General features: G+C 41.4%; 1 protein-coding gene across 1 annotated transcript in view; it reads left to right on the forward strand.

Annotated features, from left to right (window-relative positions):
- The window catches only part of LOC119855632 (potassium voltage-gated channel subfamily KQT member 1-like), a 765296-nt gene that overhangs the window by 17584 nt on the left and 727252 nt on the right, over positions 1 to 20460 (forward strand). The gene's annotated exons all lie outside the window — the stretch shown is intronic.

Here is a 20460-nt window from a genome sequence, read left to right on the forward strand (position 1 = left end):
ATAAAAATATTGCTCGGGCATGTAGGAAAGATATCAGGAGGGCCAAATCGCACCTGGAGCTGCAGCTAGCAAGAGATGTCAAGAGTAACAAGAAGGGTTTCTTCAGGTATGTTGGCAACAAGAAGAAAGCCAAGGAAAGTGTGGGCCCCTTACTGAATGAGGGAGGCAAGCTAGTGACAGAGGATGTGGAAAAAGCTAATGTACTCAATGCTTTTTTTGCCTCTGTTTTCACTAACAAGGTCAGCTCCCAGACAGCTGTGCTGGGCATCACAAAATGGGGAAGAGATGGCCAGCCCTCTGTAGAGATAGAGGTGGTTAGGGACTATTTAGAAAAGCTGGACGTGCACAAGTCCATGGGGCCGGACGAATTGCATCCGAGAGTGCTGAGGGAATTGGCGGCTGTGATTGCAGAGCCCTTGGCCATTATCTTTGAAAACTCGTGGCGAACGGGGGAAGTCCCGGATGACTGGAAAAAGGCTAATGTAGTGCCCATCTTTAAAAAAGGGAAGAAGGAGGATCCTGGGAACTACAGGCCGGTCAGCCTCACCTCAGCCCCTGGAAAAATCATGGAGCAGGTCCTCAAAGAATCAATCCTGAAGCACTTAGAGGAGAGGAAAGTGATCAGGAACAGTCAGCATGGATTCACCAAGGGAAGGTCATGCCTGACTAATCTAATCGCCTTTTATGATGAGATTACTGGTTCTGTGGATGAAGGGAAAGCAGTGGATGTATTGTTTCTTGACTTTAGCAAAGCTTTTGACACGGTCTCCCACAGCATTCTTGTCAGCAAGTTAAGGAAGTATGGGCTGGATGAATGCACTATAAGGTGGGTAGAAAGCTGGCTAGATTGTCGGGCTCAACGGGTAGTGATCAATGGCTCCATGTCTAGTTGGCAGCCGGTGTCAAGTGGAGTGCCCCAGGGGTCGGTCCTGGGGCCCGTTTTGTTCAATATCTTCATAAATGATCTGGAGGATGGTGTGGATTGCACTCTCAGCAAATTTGCGGATGATACTAAACTGGGAGGAGTGGTAGATACGCTGGAGGGGAGGGATAGGATACAGAAGGACCTAGACAAATTGGAGGATTGGGCCAAAAGAAATCTAATGAGGTTCAATAAGGATAAGTGCAAGGTCCTGCACTTAGGATGGAAGAATCCAATGCACCGCTACAGACTAGGGACCGAATGGCTCGGCAGCAGTTCTGCGGAAAAGGACCTAGGGGTGACAGTGGACGAGAAGCTGGATATGAGTCAGCAGTGTGCCCTTGTTGCCAAGAAGGCCAATGGCATTTTGGGATGTATAAGTAGGGGCATAGCGAGCAGATCGAGGGACGTGATCGTTCCCCTCTATTCGACACTGGTGAGGCCTCATCTGGAGTACTGTGTCCAGTTTTGGGCCCCACACTACAGGAAGGATGTGGATAAATTGGAAAGAGTACAACGAAGGGCAACGAAAATGATTAGGGGTCTAGAGCACATGACTTATGAGGAGAGGCTGAGGGAGCTGGGATTGTTTAGTCTGCAGAAGAGAAGAATGAGGGGGGATTTGATAGCTGCTTTCAACTACCTGAAAGGGGGTTTCAAAGAGGATGGCTCTAGACTGTTCTCAATGGTAGCAGATGACAGAACGAGGAGTAATGGTCTCAAGTTGCAATGGGGGAGGTTTAGATTGGATATTAGGAAAAACTTTTTCACTAAGAGGGTGGTGAAACACTGGAATGCGTTACCTAGGGAGGTGGTAGAATCTCCTTCCTTAGAGGTTTTTAAGGTCAGGCTTGACAAAGCCCTGGCTGGGATGATTTAACTGGGACTTGGTCCTGCTTTGAGCAGGGGGTTGGACTAGATGACCTTCTGGGGTCCCTTCCAACCCTGATATTCTATGATTCTATGATTCACACACCTCTGGTCGGCATTTCCCATTGACTAGCTTAGATGGCTTCCCCCAAGCCTGTTATCTTTTGTGAATCACATTCTTAAGTGCCTGTTTCTCCCCCATTCCTTGTATAAGGAGCATGGGTGCCTAACTCTGCTTTAAGAAAAGGAGTACTTGTGGAAAAAAAAAAGTACTCCTTTTCTTTTTGCCAGTACAGACTAACACGGCTGCTACTCTGTAACTCTGCTTTGTGGATCATAATGTTGTTCCTATGATTTTTCTAGGCTCCTAAAAGTTAGGCGCCATGATGCTCAGTCTTGCAATGGCTAAGTCCCTTCACAAATCCTACCCCTGGAGACTCAAAGTGAAGGGTACAATATGTGGTGAAAGCTGTAGTATTTGCTGAAGGAGTCACTTAGCAGAATAAAGCTGTGTGGAGCAGGTTTGCTCTTTCTTTGAGTTTACAGAGCAGCTCTCCACACCTGAGCACAATGATAAAGATATTAAAATCCTGAAAACTGATCCTTTAAGTCAGGTTTGCCACACAAGTGAAAGCTACATGGACATTTAGAAGAATTACCAGGCATGCAATAGAAGGTGTTGGTGTGCTGTACTTGGTGTAGAAAGAGGATGGTGTTTTGATTGCAGTGGAAAAGAGATAAAGAGGAAAATGCATCCAAGTGCACATATGCCATCTAACAAGACACAATGGGAATAAAAGAAAACATGCAAGAAGGCACAAATTAGTGGAGGATACCAAATGTTAGGTACTCAAAAGAATTACTAAGGTTACAGAATTGAGTTAAAAGAAAAGGAGTACCGTGGCACCTTAGAGACTAACAAATTTATTAGTCTCTAAGGTGCCACGGGTACTCCTTTTCTTTTTGCGAATACAGACTAACACGGCTGCTACTCTGAAACCTGTCAGAATTGAGTTAGAGAGTTTTACCCACAGGGAAAACAAGGTATAGAGAAACAGATTCTCTAAGAAAACTGGATCCCTATTAAGTATTGCTGTCAAACACGGAGCATGTGTGAACACAGTCTGTCAGTCCTGGATTGGTGCAAACAGAATGGGGTGGGGGGTAAGGGCATAGTCTATGTTAAAAACTTAAGACCGTTCAAAAGGGAATTATGTTAACTTGTAAAGTACTTTGAAGCTGTGAAGAGCTAAATATTAATATGGAGTGTAAAGCTTGAAAAGTAACTCCTATTTGTGCCAGTTTCATAAAAAGTGTCTGAAATGGCAAGACATTTTATGTTTTTCTGCTTGCAGCTCAAAGTTATTGTGAAGGACCATTGGTCTCCTTCACTCAACTCGTCCATGACCAGTTATACAGATATAGGTTGAAGTTGCCACAATAAGAGTGCTTTTTAGTATTTATAAACTGCTTTTTAATACAAGGTGCATTACAAGTGTTAGTAGTTCCTCACATCACACATATGAAATAAGCCCCCCATTTTACAGATGGGGAAACTGAGTCAGCAATTTACTTGACCAGAGACAAATAGATTGGCTAGATTAATTCCCGAGTAGTATTCCTGATGGTGTTTAGCTAGACAGGAAGTATTCAAAATTAGCCTTGGCAGGCATTTAGCTCATCTTCTCAAAGCAGCAATGGTTAGAAGTTTATTTGCAGAATGTCAAATAGTGCTACGTACTTGAGCAAATTTGAAGTAGCACTGGAAATACTGTTGAAATGTTTGACTTGATTTCAGTAAGCTAGACTAAACCACATGGCAACAGAAGTGTAGGAGTTTATACGTACTGGATGCATATTTATAAGAGTTAGTGGGCTGTTATCCCTTTGCTAGGTGGTTGTTTATTACCCTGCTAAAGGTAATTATGCATGTATTAACCTAAACAGTTTGCCCTTGAAATGTTAGTACAAAGTTTAATGGAACAGTACAATTGTAATTAAATAGCTCAAAATACAATTTGAAAAGTGAACCATTCAGTCTCAGTGAAAGATTGTTTAAACTCATTGGCTCTAAAACTTGCCTATTCTGACAACCAAGATGTAAAGGAAAAGTTAATGTAGATTTAGGGTGGTTAGGTTTTCAGAGTGAAATCCAAGACACCTGTTGCTGGAGCAGCACAGGGGACAGTTTTGGTATGATTAAGGCTGTGTGCATGAGAGGGTTTTACCCACTCTTCCCCTACTAGCCTACTCTCTCTTTAGAGAAAAAAATGTCGTTAAGGAGGAGCAGGGGCAGTACCCCTGTGTATTTTCTGCTGCCTCCCAATTAGGCTTAAAAGAGGGCACCTGGGACCTACAGGGAGTAAAGATTTGCTGAGTCAGAGCAGCCTGAGTTTCTCAGGAGGTGAGGGTTAACAGATCTGGCAGACTGTATGTGGTTCCTGAGGGAAGGCTGAAGTCAGAAGAGCAGCAAGAGAGGTTTCCTAGCTGGCATGTCCAACTCTGAGAACCAGGGCTGAAGGTCAGGGAGCTGCAGAGGGACATACCTGCTAGCTCTGAGGTGGAGCTAAGGATAGGGAAGGAGCTGACATTTTCAGGGGTGGAGACCTGGACTCATGGAAACAGTGAGAGGGCCTGGGGGAGTTGGGGTGCTCCCAGCAGAGACTGGGGGCAGTTCTTGCTGAGAAGGCTATCCAGGGTCAGAAGAGGACTGACAGAGACTGGGTGTGGTCATAGGTGCTTGTATGTGGGGTGTTGAGAGATGCAATCTCTTAGGATTTTCATGACTACTTCTAGTGGGTTGATGTATGGACTATGTGTTCGGACATATGTTTTGGCCTGTTTGCACAATGTTGTTAATCATAAACCAGTCCTAAGGAGGGGTGGTGTTGAGAAAGAGGCGCTTAAAGTTACTGGACTACAGGAGGGGAAACTGAGGCATGGTGTTGTAGTGTCACCCTATATACACAAGGGGGTGCTCAGAGGTGGCCTCTCTATTACAGTAATACACTTCAGTTGGGGCAGAGGGGAACTCCCCTACAAGAATATTTACATTCCCCTCTCCTTGGTTTACTTCTTTATGCTGCTTTTTGTCTTCCCCCTTCTAGCTTTCTCTACCACTCTTCATATTTTTTTTTTCTTCCTCTGACCACACTATCTTCCCTGTCACTTGAGACTTATGCTGCTTTTTCACCCATTCTCTCCTATTGTTATAAAATTACTTATTTCCAGTGCTTGAGAGGTGGGAAGTTGCTCGCCCAGACTGGATCAGTGACTTCCTAAAGATGATAGCAATGCATCTGCTAGCTAAAGGAATACTGCTTGCAGAACAATCCTCCGCTTGAATCAAGCTGTAGATGTAGGAGAGGGACAGCTTGTGGAGTAGGATTTAGTGAGGTGGGAGAATGTACTATTGCCAAATTCCAACACTTCAAAAGCAGTCACAGTTTCTGGCTGCTCTATGCAACCATGAGGGCTAGGTGCTTTAGGAAAAAGGTAAAAGCAGAAATTCTCACGAGAGCTGTGTGGGAACTAGAATTTCCTTCCAGTGGAAAATTTCACAATTTGAAAAACATGTCGGATATGTGAATTTTTCCCACAGAGTGGTGGGACCAGAAGTGTCCCACTAGTCAGGTAGCAGAGGAGGCAGTCAGAAAACCAGCCAGGCTTCTGTCAGGAACATGTATGGTTTTGGTCAAAAGTTTTTGTGACAAACACATGCCTCCAGAACACTTCATTTTTGACAAATCAGCATTTTCTGATGGAAAAATGTTCTGTCAAACTTCTGACCAGCTCTCATTCTCACAGTTAGTTGTATCCAAGATCTGGGGCTTTATATAAAACCAAGAGAATTCGTGAGACTGACACAGAGTGGTCCCTGAAGCATTCAGCCAGCCTTCTGTTAATTTCACTTACTTGGTTAAGCTAGCAACTCTGTTAGCTGTCTAAAGTCCATAGGAACAAGCGTGTGTTTTGGATTAAAAAACTGCTGGAAGGCAAGAATGTTTTACAGGAACACATGGTTCCCAAATGTAAACCACAGTAATCCTATTTAAAGAAAGAGAGAACTCCAGCCCATAGGAGTGATGATTACTTGCTTTATATAAAGTGTAAGAAGGATATGCCTAGGCCAAAGAGGCCCCTAAGTTAGCCACTTAAAAAAAATCCCCTTTCTGCTGGGAAAACCCATTTGCTCTCCTAATCAATGTCTACATTGCATGCTACGGAAGTCTCCATTGGGCAACTAGGCTGCCTGACACCAAAAACAAACCAATTCTTGGTCAGCTATAATTACACATACATAGTTGGACGCATTACCCTTGGTGTCCTCTCTTTGCCTTGGTTACTGAAAAGCAGCTAAGATATTAGACTTCTACTCCAGTATACTGGAGTAACTCATTGCATTTATGTCGCTAGAGCTGTCAAGGTTCCTTCCCCACTCTGAACTCTAGGGTATAGATGTGGGGACCTGCATGAAAACCTCCTAAGCTTATTTTTACCAGCTTAGGTTAAAACTTCCCCAAGGTATAAATTATTTTCCTTTTCCCCTCTGACTTTATTGCTGCCACCACCAAGCGTCTAACAGATATATAACCCGGAAAGAGCCTGCTTGGAAACATCTTCCCCCCGCAAAATCCTCCCCAAACCCAACACCCCCTTTCCTGGGGAAGGCTTGATAAAAATTCCTCACCAATTTGCATAGGTGAGCACAGACCCAAACTCTTGGATCTTAAGAAGAAGGAAAAAGCAATCAGGTTCTTAAAAAAAGAATTTTTATAGAAGAAAAGTAAAAGAATCACCTCTGTAAAATCAGGATGGTAAATACCTTACAAGGTAATCAGATTCAAAACATAGAGAATCCCTCTAGGCAAAACCTTAAGTTACAAAAAGACACAAAAACAGGAATATACATTCTATTCAGCACAGCTTTTTCTCAGCTATTTAAAGAAAACAGAATCTAACACATATCTAGCTAGATTACTTACTAAGTTCTAAGACTCCATTCCTGTTCTGTCCCCAGCAAAAGCATCACACAGACAGAGAGCCTTTGTTTCTCTCCCCCACCCCAGCTTTTGAAAATATCTTGTGTCCTCATTGGTCATTTTGGTCAGATGCCAGGGAGGTTATCCTAACTTCTTAACCCTTTACAGGTGAAAGCATTTTTCCTCTGACCAGGAGGGATTTTAAAGGTGTTTACCCTTCCCTTTATATTTATGACAAGAGCAAAGAGAAGCAAAAAGCCCAAAATCAAAAATGAAACTTCCCAAAAATAAATATGGGTTATAGTTTCACATTGCAGATAACTTTAGAAAACTAAAGCTCTATCTGCTAGATTGTCTTTTATGTAACAGAGGAACCCCCAGCAACTTGGTTCTTTCGTGGGGACTGAAAAGTATCATGTGTGACTTCTTTGAATCAATCACACTTGGAGAGCCTAAACATGTTATAAATTATTTATTGGCAAGACATTGAGAATAGATTTAGTTCATTGGTCTGGATTATTTATGCTATTATTGTGGTACTACTACTAATATGGTAGTAGCTCTTAACCTGGAAATCATGAGGGAGGGGTGCTTTTCTTTGGTGTTTTCATTAAATTTTCTCTGTTGCAGGACTTGCCTCTTTTCCTAGCATGCTTTTTTAGGGCTGACCCATTACATTTAGCAAACCTAAACAGCTGCGGTCCTAAACTGCCCATTTTGGATCTATCTGTTGTGGACTGTCTTTGTTTTCTGATTTGTAAATATGTTTGTTTGTTTCCTTGTTTCTGATGAGATAGTGCTAGCACTTTCACTACAGTAGATGAAGAGACAGTCCTTACTACAAATAGCATGTTAGTTATATAAAACTTGAAGGAAGGAATAACTAATTTTTCTTTTAAGAGCTTCTACCTTCATTGTGTTTCTTTATTAGAAAATTTGTTGTTTTTTTTAAATGAGGATGAAACGCATTGAATATGATTTTGTTCTCAATGTTTAGCATTGTACCAGCTGGTGATAGTGAACCTAGCTTCCAATAGGGTTTACTCATAGCCATTTGACATGATTGTCCTTGATAGTGGTGTTTAATATTGTTAGCTAACATAACACCTCAAGGCCCTGTTCTGCCATGAGGTAGCATTCTAGTGGAGACCAGTCTAGTAGAAGACACTAGTCTTTATTTTTAACTTTAATTGATCAGTCACCCCCTGCACTATTCAGTTACCTAGATGGCACATGGAAAAGAAAAAAATGACTTGCTTGACTTTCAAGTTTTCCTTAAATCAGAAAGCTGCTGTGTATGGGCAAAAAATAGAAGAAAAAATGAGAATTTTCATCTATTGCCTATATTAAAATCACTTATGCACACAAGTACTTAGCGCAGAGAAATAACTAAATGTAAAGGGACAAGGTGGATGAGGTCCTAACCTGAAGAAGACCTCTGTGTAAGCTCTAAAGCTTGTCTCTTTCAACAACAGAAGTTGGTCAAAACAGACATTAGCTTACTCATGTTGTCTCTAATATCTTGGGACAAAGGTAGCTACAACAGCAGTAAACATTAAAGGGTCACATGATCAGGGTCTGAAGGAGAGAGAGGAATGCAATTTCTACCTTCCATCTGCAGCATCTTTGCTGTCTGTGATTCCATAACAAAACACAAATTGAAAGTCAAGCAACGTAGTTCTTTATGTAGCTACTGGAGAGATGTCTACCCCAGGTAAATTGACAGAGGAGGGATGTGTCAGGGGAGGGACAAACTATTTGTTTTTCATATATGTTTCCATATCAGGGAAGAGCTGCTGATGCAGCTTTCAGGAAAGTGAAGGTTATGATGGGGAAGGAAGAACTTCAAGGTTAACGAATAGGAGAGCAAATAATGATCTCGGTCTTGGGAGTTCAGTAGTGTAGAAAAGAGGTAAAATGTCTTCTAAAGCAAAAATTCAGGAGCTTGAGCCAGGGTACTGAAAGGAGGTGTGTAGCATCACAGTGCTCTGTAACACCAAGCTGATGTTCTGTCTGAAATAGGTGGATTCTACCTGCTGAATCCCTAAGAGTTCCTGCAGCTTCTGAGAATTCAGTACAAATATTGATTTCATCTGATTAGCATCTCAGCTCTGATGGGGTCACACACACAATGTTGTGGCTTAAACATTTTCTCAGTAAAGGAGAATATATGTGGCAAGGATCAAGAGAAACAGACCATTGCTGAAGAGATGGAAAGTGCCACAGAGCATGTGTTAAGGGCCAACGGGATACATGCTCTTCTCCCCCATTTTAAACTTTTTATAATTTTTGGTTTAACTCCTATTCATCCACTTACTTGGAGGCCCTGTATCTGGCACTACTTGTTTGATAAATTAACACATTTAGTGACAGATCTCTGGAGAAAACCTGGTCCTTAAACTAAGATAGGAGGTTGGACTTGGAGCATAGCCACAAATGGGTAGTGAATCATTCTAAAGTTTTAGGTGGATGTGACATTCTGGGGTGCAGTGCAGACCAGTGAGGGGTTGTCACCCCTTCCCTGCAACTAGGGGTGCCTCACAATGCTTTGCTGCTATAGCTCCCACTCTGGGCCACTCACAAAGAGCATGCAGTCACACCCTGAGTGTCTGTGTAGAGCCACTGCTCTGTCCAACAATTCAGATCCCAGCAGCCTGTTAGCAAACGCCAGCCACAGTCTGGCTCCCATCAGCATTGGTTACTACTTGCACGGTGACCCCAATGCACTCTTAGTCCTGGATGTGGTTCAAGGTGAAATTCTTACCACAGGTTCCCAGTAACTTTGCTGACCAACTTTCAGGGCAGGATCTTCTCCCAAAGTCCAGCTGTTGTTCGTTTTGTCATCTTAGGTGAAAAGGAGAGAGGTAAATAGGGAGAGAGAACTCGTGGTGTTTTCTCCCTCATTTCTATAGTTCAGTCACCCTTTGAAATGCATTTTCCGCGAGGGTAACTCTAGATAAAATTTGTTCCTGCTGTGAGATTGGAATCAGGGAGTCTTATTGTGAAAGAAGTTTCATGCAGTCATTTGCTAAGATGCAGAGATCTGTTTGTTCCTGCCCCACCAAAGAATTGCCACTTGCTAGGTGATTTCTCTTCAGCTTTGATGACACCTGGCTAGAGGTACCATCCTGTCCTTTATTTTTGAGGAACAGGTTTACCCAGTCCCCAGACTTGTCTAGTAAACACACCTCTGTCATGATTTCAGCTTATGTTCACAACTTTACATGTAATGTTACTACAAACATTTCACCATGTTATTCACCAGTGATTTATTAGTTACCAAATGATACTTTACAAGGCACATTTTGTACAAAGATTATTACAATAGTGTGCAGAATGTGAATAAAGGGGTGGATTCTGTCAGTGTGGTACTGAAAATTCAGCTATACATGTGTTCATTAGGCATTTTTGCTAACCACAAGGCATTCATTCCCCGTAGGCCCTGCTGAGTGCCCAAAATTTGTTTGTACCCCAGTATTGAGGGTTCATTGGTTAGTATAAACCACAGACGTATTGCTAGATATGCAAGTTGCAAATAAAACTAAATATTTTTGGGTTTTGCAGTAATTAAACTGTTTCTTTAAAGCTGAAGTTCTTGAAGGTGACCTAAAGCCTGAGTCCTGCTAATGTTACTTTGCTGCATGTCCTCTAACATGAACACAATCTGTTAACATTATGCACATAGTAATATGACTGCAGTTCTGCTTTTATTTAATAATAGAAAAAGCTTCACGGCTGCAGAGAAAAGCTTGAAGACATGAAGGCTAAAAAAACCAGAAGGCAAATAATTTCAAGTATATTATTTTTAAACCTTCATTATTTTTAAACCCTGATAACATGATTTTGGAGGCCTTGAACACTTGGTGTTAGCAGTACTTGATGTCTAGGGGCTTTAATTTTCAGAGGTGACGAGCACCTACAAATGTAGCTGAAACTAATGGGAGCTGCAGGTGCTCAGCACCTTCTGAAAATTGGGTTCAGGGTGTCATGTTGTGCACCTTAAAAAAAAGGAGGCGCCCAAAATTAGTTACCACTCTAGGAAACATTGACCTTTTGTGTCCATATGTACACATGGAAGCTGGTGGGATGACTCCTCAGGTACAAAACACGGCAACAGGAGATGTCTGTTTGACAGGCAAGAATAGTGTAAACAAGCCAACAGAAACTTAGAGTAACAACAAAAAATAATTTCAGCATGGGGACCCATCTAGTCTTCAGAACTGCCTTTTCCCATGGCTGGTCTCCCCAGCAGCCCTTCTCCATAGGCCCTTTGCCTGAGTTCTGGTGCAAAGAGATGGGAAAATGATACTGGAGTTACCCTGTCCCCAGAAAGATTCTCTCCTGTCCCTTGTCATAACACATAATTAGCTGAATATTAGAATACTGTAATAAGCAACATATTTTATTCCTGAGTGAAATTTCATGCTGGAGAGAACCCTTTAATTGTGTAGCAGGAGTCCAAGAGAGATGCATCTTAAGGATACAAAAAAGTGTTTTGCATTGTCAGTAAATGACATTTTTCTTTCCTTTCTTATTTAAACTTTGTTCATCTTTGATTTAATCAGTGAATTGAAGTATAACCAGAGACCGCAGCTGCTTTCTTTAATCAGATCTCCAGGGCTGATTCTCTAAGAATCTAAAAGCTGGACTTGATTTGTGACAGGTTTGTCTAGCTAATGGCTCACACTGCAAAATATTCTCATTTAGAATGAATAATCACATGAGAAGTCATTCAGCAGAAGGTAAAATTAGGTCAAAGGATGGGATTTCAGTTGTCTCTCACTAATAAATCAGGAAGCAAAATGATCTTTAGCAGTTGGGATGATTTTCTGGTAATATGCCTGCTAATTCAGATCAAGAGGCAGGTCTGCTGTGGTAACTTCACTGGGTATTGATTCACCTGAAAAAAGCACTACTTCTGAAGTGGTTACCTATTTTAGTTATCTGTCTTAATCCAACAGTAGCTAAAGAAACAGCATTTTTGCAAGCTTACATGAAGCTGCCAAATGGCTTTTATTATTTTAGACTTTCAATGCATTGTTACATTTTTAAGTTTTGTTTTATCAGTATGTGTCAATGCAGTGTTATGTATATGTATTATGGTCTTCAATAATACGGGAAGTAGAATAAACTGCAGAGTTGTATATTCTTGACTTTTAGCTGAAGATACATTTTAGTACAAGCTGAGCATAGGAGAAGTTTCTTTTAGGTTCATGTGATTAGTTTTGCTACTTTTGGACCATGAGGATCCTTGATTGTTGTAATATTTTATTTTTAAAAGAATTGTTCATTGGGGTAATCTTGTGATACAGGTGTCCTTTTTGTGGTAGTCCTAGATCTACAGCAAATATTGAACTGAAGTAAGATAAATCATATAAAATATGTAATACAGGTCACTCTAGCAGAGGAGCATTCAGCATGCACAACTTCAGTTCTCAGTGACCAACCTTTTAAGACAACAGATTCAAAGTTTCTTGAAGCTGTTTTATGGAGGTGACTATTTCAATGGAATTGGGAAACTTAATTTAATTGTATTCAAATATACAGTATTGCTATAATATGCAGGAAGTAGGCCCATATGAACAGTTAGTTCAGCTAACTGATGAAAAGATTCTGCTAATTGGTTATCTGCTGTTGTGTCTAGCCAACTGTTGGTGACACTTAAGTACTATTAAAAGACTCAACCCCAGTTCAGCAAAGGGACTAAGGCATTGTAACGCCTAAGGCTTGGTCTACACTTGGTCTACATTACACTTAGTCCAACATAGGTCAGTATAACTCTCATTCAGGGTGTGATTTTTTTTTCCACCTCCCTGAGCAACATAGTTATACCAACCTAACCTCATGTGTAGACAGCACTATGCTGATAGAAGGGTTTTGGCTGTTGACATAGCTACTGCCTCTCGGGCTGGTGGAGTACCTATGCTGAAGGTAATGTCTTCACTAAGAACTACAGTGGCGCAGGTCCACTGGTGCAGCTATGCTGCTGCAGCACTGTAAATATATCAAGCCTCGCTTTTTTAGGTGCCTTGAAAATAACTGAAATTCACAAACCCTGGGTTAGACATCTAGGCTACCTATACAAACTATGGGGAGAAATAGGGGCTGAACAATGAGATGCACAAAAAATAGAATGCTAGGCGGGAAGCCTCCGAAGCTAGCCAATGGGAGGTGCCAACGAGAGAGGTGCGCTCTTAACCCTGCAGCTCTCAGAGTTTAATGCCTAAGTCTGGGCTATATGGAGGGGCATATCCATGCAATCCAGAGCCACAAAACTTCTCTTGGAGGGGAGATGCTTTATTGCCAGAATAGCTTTGGCACCTGCCTAACTGAACTAAACAGTGGGACAGGGGGATGGGGAGGAATGTGGTTAAGGAAGTCACCCAGGATGTAGGATATCCCAGTTCAATTCACTTCTTTTCTTGATGAGGAGGAAGAATTTGAACAGGGGTCTCCTACCTCTCACGGGAGTACACATTGAACAGAACACTGCTTAAATGTAGCTACCTGAAGGCTGAAGTATTTAACAGTGCAATGTATTGTAGGCTAGAGACTGAAGAATACCCTGTCTTGAAATTACAGGGAGGGATTTCAATTCGAGGAAATAATTGCTCAGGTTAGAACCTGCCCGCATACTCTTGGGTTAACAAATAGTAATTCTGCCCCCCTTTCCTAGGAAGAGGGGGGGAATTGAACCTGGGTTTCCCACATCCCTGTTGAATAAGCAATACAGCAAAACACAAAATGCCCAATAAGTTGTTGGAATGTACTGGAGACAATTTTTTGTTTCAGAAGGTGGAGCAAGTAATCAGGGGGACAGCTGTTTGAGACTTGATTCCAACCAACAGGGAAGAATTGGTTATGAATCAGAAGGTGGAAGGCAATTTGGGTGAAATTTCATGATCCTAAGGAAAGGAAGAAGTGAGAACAACAGAATCAGGACAATGGATTTCAAAAGAGCAGACTATAACAAACACATAGAACTGGTAGGTAAAGTCCCAGGGGAAGAAAATCTAAGGGAAAAAGGAATTCAGGAGAGCTGGCAGTTGATCAGAGACCATATTAAAGGCACAATGGCAAACTATCTTGAGGTGAAGGAAAGACAGGAAGAACATTAAGAGTCAATATGGCTCTATCAGGAGCTCTTTAATGACCTAAAATCAAAAATCCTTCAAAAAAGTGGAAGCATAGGCAAATTGCTAAATGAGTCCAAAACAATAGCAGAAGCATATAGGAAAAAAATCAGACAGGCTGAGGCCTAAAATGAATTACACTTAGCAAGGGCCATAAAGACAAGAAGAGATCCTTTAAATACATTAGGAGCAAGAGAAGGATTAAGGGAAGTTAGGTTCTTTGTTTAGTGGGAAAGGAGAGCTAATAATAAATGACATCAAGAAGGCTACATTATTTAATACCTATTTTGCATCAGTCTTTCCTAAAAAGCTAAATTGAGACCAGATACTTAACATAATTTAATATTAACAACAAAGGGGAAGGAACACAAGCCACAATAGGGAAAGAAGAGGTTAAAGAATATTTAAATAAATTAGATGTAGTCAAGTTGGCAGAGACTGAAATTCATCCTAGGGTACTTAAGGAACTAGCTAAGCAAACTTAGAACTGTTAGTGATGATCTATGAGAACTCATGGAAAAAGGGTGAGGTCCCAGTCAGCTTGAGAAGGGCAAACATAGTATCTATCTTTAAAAAGGGGAACAAAGAGGATGTGGGAAATATAGTCCCGTCAGCCTAACTTCAGTACCTGGAAAGATACTGGAACAAATCATTAAAAAAACAATTTGTAGGCACGTAGAGGATAATAGAAATGGTCAACATGGATTTGTCAAGAACAAATCATGCCAAACCAAACTAATTTCCATCTTTGACAGGGTTACTGGTCTAGTGCATGAAGAGGAAGCTGTAGATGGGATAGTTTATTTTTTTAAATAAGGCCTTTGATGACATTTCCCACATGACCACATTTCGCTAGTTTATGAGAATGTCTAGTTGAAATTACTAAAGTGAGTGGACAAGTGGTTGAAAGACCCTACACAAACAGTAGTTATCAAAGGTTCAGGTTCTGGGGAGATGTATCAAGTAAGGGTCTGTTCTGAGTCGGGTACTAGTCACTATATTTGTTAATGGAGTGGTATGCTTATCAAATTTGAAGATGACCTAAAATTGGGAGGATCTGAAAGCACTTTGGAGGACAGGATTAGGATTAGCATTCAAAACAACCTTGATAAATTGAAGAATGGATCTGAATTTAACAAGATGAAATTCAAAAAAGACAAGTGAAAAGTATTACCATTAGGGAGGAACAATCAAATGCCCAACTACAAAATGGGGGAATAACTGGCTGAGTGGAAGTACTTCTGAAAAGAATCTGGGGGTTATAGTGGATCACAAATTGAGTGAGTCATGATGCAGTTGCAAAAAAAAATAATTCTGGGGTATATTAACTTGAATGTCATTTGTAATGTGCAGAAGGTAACTGTCCTGCTTTACTCAGCACTGGTGAGGGCTTAGCTGGAGTACTGTGTCCAATTCTGGGTACCACACTTTAAGAAAGATGTCAACAAATTGGAGAGAGTCTGAAGGAGAGAAACCAAAATGATTTAGAAAAAAGACCCATGAGGAAAGGTTAATAAAAATCTGGGCATGGGTTTTCTTGAGAAAGAAGACATGGAGGGAGGTGGGGGGGAACCCGATAACTCCTCAAATATGTTGAGGTCTCTTTAAAAAGAGGAGGATAGGGATAGGATACAGAGGGCCCTAGACAAATTAGAGGATTGGGCCAAAAGAAATCTGATGAGGTTTAACAAGGACAAGTGCAGAGTCCTGTACTTAGGATGGAAGAATCCCGCTACAGACTAGGGACCGAATGGCTAGGCAGCAGCTCTGCAGAAAAGGACCTCGGGGTTACACTGGACAAGAAGCTGGATATGAGTCAACAGTGTGCCCTTGTTGCCAAGAAGGCCAATGGCATTTTAGGATGTATAAGTAGGGGCATTGCCAGCAGATCGAGGGACGTGATCGCTCCCCTCTATTCGACTTTGGTGAGGCCTCATCTGGAGTAGTGTGTCCAGTTTTGGGCCCCATGCTACAAGAAGGATGTGGAAAAATTGGAAAGCATCCAGTGGAGGGCAACAAAAATGATTAGGGGACTGGAGCACATGACTTATGAGGAGAAGCTGAGGGAACTGGGATTGTTTAGTCTGCAGAAGAGAAGAATGAGGAGGGATTTGATAGCTGCTTTCAACTACCTGAAAGGGGGTTCCAAAGAGGATGGATCTAGACTGTTCTCAGTGGTAGCGGACGACAGAACGAGGAGTAATGGTCTCAAGTTGCAGTGGGGGAGGTTTAGGTAGGATATTAGGAAAAACTTTTTCACTAGGAAGGTGGTGAAACACTGGAATGCGTTACTTAGTGAGGAGGTGGAATCTCCTTCCTTAGAAGTTTTTAAGGACAGGCTTGACAAAGCCCTGGCTGGGATGATTTAGTTGGGGATTGGTCCTGCTTTGAGCAGGGGGTTGGACTAGATGAGGTCTCTTCCAACCCTGATATTCTCTGAAATCATTTATGAAGATATTGACTAGAACCAGATCCAAAAGAGATCCCAGCAGGACTCCTTCCAGCTTGACTGTGTACCATTGATAATCACTCTTTGAATAGGCATTTCCAACTAATTGTGCCCCAGTGTACAGTAGGCTTACCTAGGTTATATATTTCTTCTAGTTTGCTCATAAGAAGGTCATGTGAGACAGTAACAAAAGCCTTTCTAAAGTCAAGATAGATCACATCTACCACTTCCCCCTATCCACAAGGCTTGTTCTCCTGTGAAAGAAGCATGTTAGATTCATTTGACGTCATTTGTTCTTGACGAATCCATGCTGACCATTACTTATGACCTTATTAGCTTCTAGGTGCTTACAAATAGTTTGATTATTTGCTCCATTATCTTTCTGGATACTGAAGTTAAGCTGAATGGTCTATAATTCCCTGGGTTGTTCCTATTGCCTTTTTTATAGATAGGTACTTGTGACGGGTTCCCCCTGGAGTGCCACTTGGAACTGGGGTACCACTGAGCCTTCCTGGGCTCCCTTCACACTGTATTGCTGAGGTAAGTCAGTCAAGCCTTCCCTCGGGCTTCAGGCTGCACTTTATCAGTACACATAGAGGTAGGGACATACTCAGCTGCAGCTTTACACATACATGCTGAGATCAGCTCTGAACAGGAAGACTCAGCTAAGGAATTCCCCAGTACACAAGTGCACACCCCTCTCTAGAGGGTAGACCATCTTGCACTGCTCAGAGAATTGTACAGCGTAAGATCATGAAATTCACCCTCTCCCTCAATGTGGAGAGAGATAAGCAACAGTTTTTTGCTCCCCAGTTATGAATTCCACACTCTGTGTTTTAGACAAAACAAAAACAAGTTTATTAACTACAAAAGATAGATTTTAAGTGATTATAAGGGAAAGCAGACAGATCAAAGCAGATTACCCAGCAAATAAAACAAAAATGCAATCTAAGCTTAAAATACTAAAGAAAGTGGTTACAGGTAGTAGTTTCTCACCCTAAATGTTTTAGGCAGATTGCAGAGATTCTTGAAGGCCATCTGCACTTGCCTGCTGCTTAAACCTTCAGATATTTCATTCAGAGGCTAGACAACCTTCCAGCCTGGGCTCAGTCCTTCTCCCCTTGTTCAATCTATTTCTTAGATGTTTGCAGCAGTTATCTTGGGCAGGGATGCAGTGAAGAATAAACCACAGATTATGTCCCTCCCCTGCCTTAAATAGGTTTCCCATATGGCAGGTATTCTTTGTCTTCCACTGTGATTCCCACCCCGGCCAGTGGAAAAATACTAATATTATTATGGTGTCCAGTATCAGGTGACTTGATCACATGACCTGGAAGCCATAACTTAGTCTGTTTGCAGTGCCCCCAGGAAGCACTTCCTGGAAAAAGATTACCATTTTCTAAGACCTGTTGTTCTTCCTAATGGCCCTTTCCAGCCAGCAATCTAGATTGATTGATTGCATTCTGTCTAGTGAGTGTTCCCCAGGTGTAAACACGTTTGTAATAGGTGCATAGGCAATATTCCTAACTTCAGGTACAAAAATAATACATGCATACAAATATGATAATCGTATTCAGTAAATCATAACCTTTCCAATGATATCTCACATGCCTATCTTGCATGAAATACATCATAATTATGCCATACTCATATCATAATAATACTATGAAGAGTATGTAGCATAATGCCACAGAATTAATTTGCCCTTTTCTAGTCTTCTGGGCTATCTCCCATCCTCCATGAGTTCTCAAAGGTTCTCATTAATGGCTCAGATCTTGTCAGCTGGTTCCTTAAGTATTCTAGGATGTATTTTGTCAGGCTCTGCTGACTTGAAGATATTTAACTTGTCTAAGTAATTCTTAACTTGTTCTTTTCCTATTTTAGCCTCAAACCCTACCCCGGTCAAACTGACGTTCACTTTGTTTGTAATCTGATCACTACCAACTTTTGGGGGAGAGGGGCGAAAACTGAAACAAAAATGGCATTTAACATTTCAGCCATTGCTGCATTTTCTGTTATTGGCTTTCCTTCCTCATTGAGAAGCAAGCAATTATTCAATGTATTTTGTAAAATGTCTTCTGGTTATCTTTTATGTCCATAGCTAGTTTAATCTCATTTTGTGTCTTGGCCTTTCTAATTTTGTTTCTACATGCTGTTTTTTTTATAATCAACCTTTGTAATTTGATCTAGTTTCCACTTTTTGTATGACTCTCTTTTTTTTTGAGTTTCAAGTCTCTGAAGATCTCCTGCTTAAGCCAGCATGGTCTCTTTCCAGACTTCCTATCTTTCCTATGCATTGGTGTAGCTTGCTCTTCTGCCCTTCAAATCTCTTAAAAACTGCCAATTTTCTTGAACATCTTTCCCTTATACTTATTTCCCATGAGATCTTACCTACCAATTCACACAGTTGGCTAAAGTCTGCCTTCTTGAAGTCCATTGCCTTCATTTTGCAGTCTTTCTGCCTACCTTTCCTTCGAATCATGATCTTTATCCTATTATGATCGCTTTCATCCAAGATGCCTTCCACCTCAAATTCTCAAGCAGTACTTCCATATTAGAATCAAATCTACACCTCTCCCCTAGTCACTTTCCCCTCTTCTGTAATAAAAAGTTTTCACCAGTGCATACCAAGAACTTGTTGGATAATCTATGCCCTGCTGTATTTTCCCAATAGATATCTGGGTAGTTGCAGTCCCCCACTGCCACCAAGTCCTGTACTTTGGATGATTAAGTTTAAAAAAAAAACCTCTCACACCTCTTCTTCCAGGTTAGGTGGTCTTTAATAACTCCTATCATGACATCACCCATGTTTTATGGCTCTTTTAATTTACCGAGAGACATTCAATAGTTCAGCCTCTCACTTCTATCTCTACCTCAGTGCAAGTGTGTATATCTTTGATATACAAGGCAACATCATCTCCCTTTTTTCCTCCACCTCTCCTTCCTGAGCAAGCTGTACCCTTCTGTGCCAGTATTCCAGTCATGTGAATTATCCCACCAAGTCTGTGATGCTAATTATTCACTAATGTTTCTAGTTCTTCCTGTTCGTTCCCCATACTTCTTGCATTAGTAAATAGACAGCTAAGATTTCTATGGACCTGTATAGGAAGAGCAAAAATAACTCCTGTTAATTTCACTCTACTGATGCCTCTCGTAAAAAATGCAAAGGTTGCAAAAATGTGTTTTAGAGTGTATTCTTGATGCTCAGTGCACAAATTTTAACTCCTTTTAGTGGTAACTGTAGTTGGTAATTCCAACAAATGTGAGGTGCTAAGGTCATTCAGCCATAATGGAATTGTCCTTTGACATTTTTTTGTTAGGCCTAGGTTTCAGAGTAGCAGCCGTGTTAGTCTGTATTCGCAAAAAGAAAAGGAGTACTTGTGGCACCTAGAGACTAACAAATTTATTAGAGCATAAGCTTTCGTGAGCTACAGCTCACTTCATCGGATGCATTTGGTGGAAAAAACAGAGCTCATGAAGTTGACAGATTTCCACTCTATACAGCTAAATTCAGTGCCTTGCATAATGACAGGTTTCAGAGTAGCAGCCGTGTTAGTCTGTATTCGCAAAAAGAAAAGGAGTACTTGTGGCACCTTAGAGACTAACAAATTTATTAGAGCATAAGCTTTCGTGAGCTACAGCTCACTTCATCGGATGCATTTGGTGGAAAAAACAGATTTGTTTGCAAGACTCTTGGGTTCTGTTTCCAGCTCTACTGCTGACTTTGACTTTGGCTAGGTCATCTAAAGTCAAATCTTGACTCTGCTTATATGAAGCAGCTGGGGAGTGAAGTGGCACTGGTCAAGTGGAAGCCTTGGAAAGATTACGGCTGCTGAATATGACAGAAGGGCTGTGAAAACAGAATGCTGCTTGAAGAATGAGAAGCATGTTCTTACCCATTGCTGGCTGCCAACAGGTTTGGATGACTGGCTATCTCCCCTGGCTGTACAGTGCCTCTGGCAGGTGCATTAGCAATGCCCCAGTGACACTGAGAGGTGTGCCGCATCCATGCCTTTTTTTTGTTCTGCTCAGGTGTGTGCTGAGAAGTAGAGGGAGAGCAGAGGCTTCTTACAGACTTTCTTTTTCTCTCTAGCCCTCATGCAA

Source organism: Dermochelys coriacea, chromosome 1 (assembly GCF_009764565.3).
Source record: "Dermochelys coriacea isolate rDerCor1 chromosome 1, rDerCor1.pri.v4, whole genome shotgun sequence".
NCBI lineage: Eukaryota > Metazoa > Chordata > Testudines > Dermochelyidae > Dermochelys > Dermochelys coriacea.